This window comes from Thamnophis sirtalis, unplaced genomic scaffold (genome assembly GCF_051295495.1).
Source record: "Thamnophis sirtalis isolate CommonGarterSnake01/CBP01778 unplaced genomic scaffold, rThaSir2_p1.2 scaffold_4, whole genome shotgun sequence".
Lineage (NCBI taxonomy): Eukaryota > Metazoa > Chordata > Lepidosauria > Squamata > Natricidae > Thamnophis > Thamnophis sirtalis.
The window spans coordinates 1,954,879-1,962,575 of NW_028261384.1; positions in this window are offsets into that span (position 1 = coordinate 1,954,879).

Sequence of the window (7,697 nt, forward strand, 5' to 3'; positions counted from 1 at the left end):
TGTATACTGTCTTCTCTTACTTTTTCTTTAAAACTAGGATATGTTAAGTATATTGTTATGGAAGTATAAATACCATCAACATAGAATGGAGTTTGCTCAGAAGCTGAAATACACCAATGAGAGGAAGAGTGGGAAACAGAGGAGAGAAGAAAGACAGGAAGAGAGGGATAAGAGAGAGGGTAAGGGGGGAAGATGAGGAGGATAAGGAGGAGTGGAATGAAGAGAGAGGAGAAGGAGAAAGGAAGGGGAAGTAGAGTAGAAAAGGATGATGGAGGGAAGAAAGGAGGTAGGAGAGAGGTAGAAGAAAGAGATGTATGGAGAGCAGAAGAGCTAATAATGGGTTTTTATATTTTTGGGTGTTGATGACAAGAGGAACTGATGTAATTGCTATTTAATACAATAGGATACTGGCTATGTAATAGTATACATATGATTGTTTGTTATGAAAATGAAAATAAAAAAGTATATTTGAAGACTGTGGTGAGTGGGGCTGGGCGCTTTGGGGGCAACGCTGCTCCTCCCACGTGTCTTTGGAGGGTGGCAACCTGGGGAACTGGTAGGGCGTGGATTTTGGGGTGGAACAGGGCATCAGGGATGGGTAGCTGGACTCCAAAGTTGGCAGTTCTTGGACTGAAGGGGTCCTTGGGGTGCTCTGAGCATGGTGGTTTTCTTGCAGACGTCTTGTGACCCAACTAGCTAACATCTCAGTGCTAGAAGGGTGAGGGGGTTTGCTCTTATTTTCATATATCTCCGCTCGGGTCCTCTCACTGTGGTTTGGGAATGGTGGCTCTCCGGCTCTCAAATCCTGGTAGGACCCTGTGAGCATCTCCTCCCCCTTCCTTTGATCCTCCCAGAGTCCTCCGCAGGAGAAGAAGGCGCCCCCGCCAGGCGAGAGAATCCAGTGCCAACGGACCCCCCCCTTCCTGGTGCATTCTTAGACTCCAATTTTTGTAGTCTGAAATAATGACTGAGGAGACTGGTCTGAGATCAACGGAATGGTTTATTCAACAGAAACTTAGTCAAGTAACAGGCAACGAAAAACCACCGCCTGACAGCTAATTATACAGCGAGCTGTCAGACAGGGAACCAATGGGCGTACAGGGTTTCTCCTGCCAAGAGTCAGGCACGTCCTGGCCAATCAGAGGTGCCTTGCACAGCGCCATCTGCTGGCCAGGACACAACACCCCTTTCCCCCTGGACTGCATAAGCATATTCATGAAAGTTGTCCGGGCATCTGTGCACATGCTGAGAGCGTCTCAGTAAGAGTGTGGCAGCCACTGAAGGAGGAGTGTGAGCATCTCTGTGACATTGGATTGGCTGCAGAAGCAACGCTGGAGGGCCCACTCTGGCCATGGCGCCAGTTTGCAAAGGTAAATGTCCCGGCGAGAACGAGGCGGACTGTGCAGCTTCGGAGGTGGTTGTGGTTTGTTGGTCGAGCCAGCAGGCGGCATTGTTAGGGCCGGAGGTCTCTGGAATGGCTGGATGGTCCATGGGCCCCTCTGCAACTCGCCGGCTGAGTGGTCTACATGCCTCTGCCAATGTCTCCCATCACCGAGTAGGACCCTGTAGGAGCAGGGCCCTGTTACGTCCGAGATAACACCAGGAATCCACTTTGGGTCGCCCACAAAGTTCTGGGCGAACACCCCCTCACCCACCAGAAAAGCCCGAGGGGGGGAAGGCAGGAAAGCAGAGGAAGGGGTGTAGTGGAGGTGGAGACGGTCTAAAGTAGTGCGGAGTTTGTGGCCCATAAGGAGCTCCGCAGGAGATTTACTGGAGATGGGGCAAGGAGTGGTGTGTTGGGAACATAGGTAAGTGGACAGCCAGGTAGACCAGGGCAGCGGAGCCATGCAACAGAGGGGCTCCTTGATGGAGCGCACAGCATGCTCTGCCAAGCCATTCCCCGCAGGGTGGAACGGGGCCACAGGAGCATGGTGAATGCCGAGGCCAGAATTGAATTGGAATTGAGAGGAGGAGAACTGGGGGCCGTTATCCGAGACCAGTACATCCAAAAGACCATGGGTGGTGAATAGGGAGTCAAGGATGCGGATAGTGGCCCCAGAGGTTGTGCTCTTCATGTGGAAGAGCTCAACCCACTTGGACCACGCATCCATGACAATAAAGAAGGGACTTCCTGGGCGGGACCTTGCTGATGGTGGCAGCTTAATAGAGCTGCTCCTGAGTTCCTGGTCGCGTTATCTGCCCAGACATCTGACAGATATCTCACCCTTCAGGCAAGAAGGGGAGGAGAGAGATCCAGCTGGCAAGTGCTTTCTTTTGATCTTTGCAGATTTTTTGTCTGCGAAGAGAGGGGGGGCCAGCCGAGGCTGAATCATCTCCGTGCCGGAAATCTACAGTTGTTTTTTTCCAGCTCAAAGTAAGATCCTCCCACTTAGAACAATATTTGAACTATCTATCTGATTTTAATACAAGCAGAGTCCGTATCTGAGAACCTCATCTGCTTATTTAAATCCTAGCTTCATTTTTCACAAGAGCTTCTTTTGTTAATTTGGTTATCTAAAAAAAAAAAAAGGCTCCTAAAATGGCGATGGTGTATTCTCCGTAACAATGCCACCTCCCTAATCTTTTTGCAAAGAACAGCGATAAAACTTCAAAGGGAAGGAACAGCCGGCCAGCAGCTTCTTATTAATTAGTTTCATTTCTCTGAAGATTCTACAAGACTTTCCTCTTGTCAACTTTGCTAATATATATTTCTGATATAGAGAAGTCCAAAATGGCGCTGAATATGATGAGCTGCTTCGTTACAATGCTTTTTTTCCCTGAAACTTTCTGAAAAGTCCTAAGGAGCTAACAAAGGGGTGATTGAATACCTGCACAGCAGGCCAGTAGAGTTTGATTAATTGCTTGAAGTTAAGACTTATAATGGCCTCAAAATTAAATCCTGGGCTGAAACCTCCTCCTAGAAGTACATCTCCAATACCTGGCACAAAGTTGCAGCCTCCACCCTCTATGCCCCCTACTGGAGATTTGCTAATGAAATAACTTTTTTTGGAAACTTTTAGAGAATTTAGAGAGGAGAATTTAGAAACTTTTAGAGAATTCAGAGAGGAGATAAAGGAGGAGATAAAAGAGCTTAAGGCGGACTTATATGATAAACTTGATACTAGGATTGCTAAAATAAAAGATAATATGCTGGGACTTGTAACTGTACTGACAGAACATGTTTCTGGAATTGAAGATAACCTAGAGGATCTTAATGAAGCTAATACCAATTTGACATCCAAAACTGAGGTGGTGCAACAAAAAGTTGAAAACACTGAAAAACAAATTATTATGATACAGTACAGGCAGATGGAGCTGGCATTAAGAGTCAGGAGGTTGCGTGAGGATAAACAGGAGAACTTGAAACAGATTTTTTTAGAAGCTTTTGATTGTCTGGTGGGAAGACCGGGGTCCAACTTTGACTGGCAGATCGATAATGCTTATCGCGTTAATTCTTGGGTGGCAAAACAGAAGCAACTTCCCCGAGACATAGTTATATACTTCACCACAAGAGAGCTCAGAAACATGATACTACAAGAGTCCTATAACACTAGGCTTCAAATTGGGGGCCAGGATTTGATTGTTTTGAAAGAAATACCACCTCAAATGCTAAGAGCCAGGAGAGACAATGCTTTTTTAGTGGAAGAACTCAGAAACCGTCAGATACAGTACAGATGGGATGCACCATTTGGTATTATATTTACATTTGACAGGCAAAGATATCGTCTTAACTCTGTATGGAAAGCTCGAGATTTTTATCACAATATTCTGAAGGTGGGACACTCTGCACCATCTGGATATGGAGAAAGACCACAAGAAGGACAAGATAAACAGCAAACTACACAACTACCAGACAAGATGTACCATCTCCCCTCCCCGGAAGGGCAAGGTGTTATGGAACAAAGACCTAGCTGTATGACTACCAGACGAATGGAAAAACAAGCTAAAAGGCAACAACCTCAACAATCACCGGCCATTGATCAAGGAGTTACAGCAACAAGCTCAGAAGCCGTGGGAGGAGCTAGGCCAAAGGTTAAACAGGCCATGCAAGAGGCTCTGAAAAAGCTTCAGGTAACCAAAAATGACAACTAAGATTCTAACATGGAATGTCAATGGACTGAATTCTCTACAGAAGAGAAAGAAAATATTTCACTATCTTAAACAGTTTAAGAATGATATAATTTGTTTGCAAGAAACTCATATCAAAACAACTGATCAAAAATATTTGCTTAACCCCAAACTTGGTCAACATTTTGTAACTTCTGCTATGGAAAAGAAAAATGGTATAGTCGTATACTTAAGAAAAGACATCAAAGCTGAACTACTTGAAGTAGATCCCTTTGGAAGATATATCGCGCTAGATCTAATCTTAGAAGGGGAAAAAACATTACTTTTGGGAATTTATGCTCCTAATCAACAGCAAGACGGATTCTATAGAAATCTTCATGCTAAATTAGTACAGTGGGACTATAGGTCTTGTATACTATTGGGTGACTGGAACGGTGTGATAGACACTAAAAGAGATAAGAAGACCTCTCGCCCAAATACTAAAATGTGAGCTAAGCTACCCAACCTTTTTTTGACATGATGGACGACTTTGAATTGAGAGATATTTGGCGAGAAAGAAACGCAGAGGAATATGATTTCACTTTCTTTTCTGATAGACATCAATCCCTTTCAAGGATTGATTTTATACTAATCACTAATGATTTACTTTCTAGGGTGAAGAGGACAAAGATTGCAGCTAGGGTCCTTTCGGATCATAACCCAGTCTGGATGGAATTGGGAAGGACAGTGCAGGCAAGACGGTCTTGGAGACTGAATGAAAACTTATTCAGATATGAAAAGTACATTAATGATTGTAAAAAATTGTTATCTGAATACTTTGTTTTGAATATGAATAAGGGTACACCTATGGAATTTGTATGGGATGCAAGCAAAGCGTATATGAGAGGAGTGCTGATGAATATAAATAAAATACATAGACATAAACAAGGGCTAAAATGAACAGAATTGGAAGAGGAAATTAAGAGGAAAGAGTTGGAGTTAACAATGAATCCAGGTGATACAAAGGTTAAGGAAGCAATTACCATATTAAAATCTCAATTTGACATGTTGATCTCTGACCAGGTAGCCACTAGTTTATTATATGCAAAACACAATACTTTTTGTAACGCAAACAAACCTGGCAGATGGTGAGCTTATCAGATTAGGAAAAAAAGGAAAACTCGAAATATAACTAAACTGATTTATAGAGGGAAGGAGGTGTTTCAACAGGAGGAGATTCAAAAGGCATTTCGGGAATTTTTTACAGAATTGTATAAAGGGGATAAAATTAAGAGTTTAGATATAGACAAATACTTAGATAAAGAGAAAATACCCTCAGTTAGAGAAGAGCACAGGCAAAAATTGAACCAACCAATAACCTCGGGGGAAATTTTGCAGGTAATTAAGCAACTAAAGTTAGGGAAAGCACCAGGTACAGATGGTTTGACAGCGGTTTACTATAAAAATTTACAGTTATAGATGGTAGAACCTCTTAGAGAACTATTTAATAAAATTCAAACGGAAGGTAAGGTGCCTCCATCTTGGAAGACAGTGTTTATATCTTTGATACCCAAAGGAGATCAAGATATTACCCAACCAAAAAATTATAGACCTATCTCATTACTTAATGTAGATTATAAAAATTTTACTAAAATATTAGCAAATAGGTTAATATTGGTTATTCAACAATTGATACACACTGACCAAACAGGTTTTATACAGGGGAGACAGATGAAAAGTAATGTCACAAAGACCCTTCCCACCAGCCCTCCTGAGGAATTAAGAATAATTGAGGCAACATCTTCTACCATCTCTGTGGACTGGAACAGTCCCAGCATCGTCACTTCAGGAGTTGAGGTCAAGGAGTACAAGGTGCAGTACAGAACGGTGGAGGCTGATATTAAAAAGTACCCGTGGAGTGAAGTAAAGACCCAGATTCCTAGGTATCAGCTTGAACGTCTGACGTACAAGACGACATATAGAATACGGGTGTCAGCCGTGTGTAATAATGGAGTTCTGAGCATTCCCAGTGAGGAGGTGACGATCTCCACATCACATTTTCTGAATTTTCAGCTGCTGTGGGGTTGTTGTATCGTGTGATGCAGTAATGGTATCCTATTTTCTTCACTACCTGTCAGCCTCTCTATCACTAGCTTGGTATCGGCTGTAACAGGGGGAGGGTTTCGGTATTTGGGAGGGGAAACGTGCTGGTGGAGATGTCTCTAAATGAAAAGGGGGTTTCGCTCTCTGCGCATGCTGAATGGGCTTGTTTAGGCCTAGTCAAGGTCAACCGTCTCTGCGTACCAGATGGGTGAAGCCCCCTGGAGATGCACCCCACGTGACACCATTGGGCGTTGGAGATTGGACATTCAGCTTGGGGTTGTTGGTGGGGGAGGGATTTGGGTAAACTTTTGATATGTAAAATTGCACGCCTTTAGCCTCAGACTTTGCTTTACTTTCGTTGCTATCAGTTCATATCCAGTAAAAGTACTTTTTCTCTAAAACCATGGAGTTGGCGGTTTCCTTTCCTGGGTTTTGAAGGAGGCACATCTGACATTACCCCTTCGGTAGCAGGAACACAGCTAGGGACCTCCAGCAACCACAGCATAAGTCACAGCTGATGAGTCATACACATTCCATTGGCTAACTGACTGGAGGAAGAGGAGGAGAGGAGTTGCCAATCAACCAGCTCCCATCTTGGTTGGACAATGTGACCGTCAGTTTTGGAAACTGAAACTTATATTAATGTGAAAAGCCTGGGAACTTTAGAACTGGCTTTTCACCAGTTAGTGCCAATATGGTGTGTCCAAATTAATTTATAATTGGAGAAATCAGAACGTTCAGTTTGTGATGGATGCATTAGTTGGAACCTGATAAAGATCCAGGCAACGTAGCCCACCGGTTGGTTCAGATAAACTCCCTAATGGACAGCCATTAGTGTCCCCCCCACTTCCTCTGGAGGAAATCCCCTTAGTTGCCTCCACCTCAGGTTCTGTGGGTGTGGCTTGGTGGGGGTGTGTGTCCTATGATTGAGTGGGCATGGCCAACTCAATGTCACCCACAGCCATGCCCACTCAGTCACGGGACCCCCAACCAAACCACACCCACAGTACCTGATAGGAAAAAAAAGTGTGTATGATTACAAGAAGGGGGGGGGGAATTTCCCATCCTTGGTGACCTTAAGCTGCAGGGAGCTTTCTCACTCTTTCTGAAGCTCCATCCTCTTTGAGGTGTGTCTGTTTCGGTCCCATTGAAACATTTGCTGAAAAGTTAAACATGGACACAGAAAACTAAAGAAAGAGCAAAGAGTTTTGCCGTCTGAGCAGCATATTGTTTGGAAGGGCCTGGATAGGCATCTGCCTGGAATGGTATAGGGTCTCCTGCTTGAGAAGGGGGCTGGACTAGATGGCCTCCAAGGTCCCTTCCAACTCTGACATTCTGCAAGGGTCTCCTGCTTGAGAAGGAGGTTGGACTAGATAAATAGATGAATTAATAGTTTGTCTACGACAATTCATTTATCAATTAACTGATTAACGTAACAATTAATTAATTGGTTAACTGACATTGATTCACTGATTACTGATCTACTGATTAGTGTAATTGATTAATCTATTGATTACTGTGATTGGGGGTTGCGATCATATTATAAG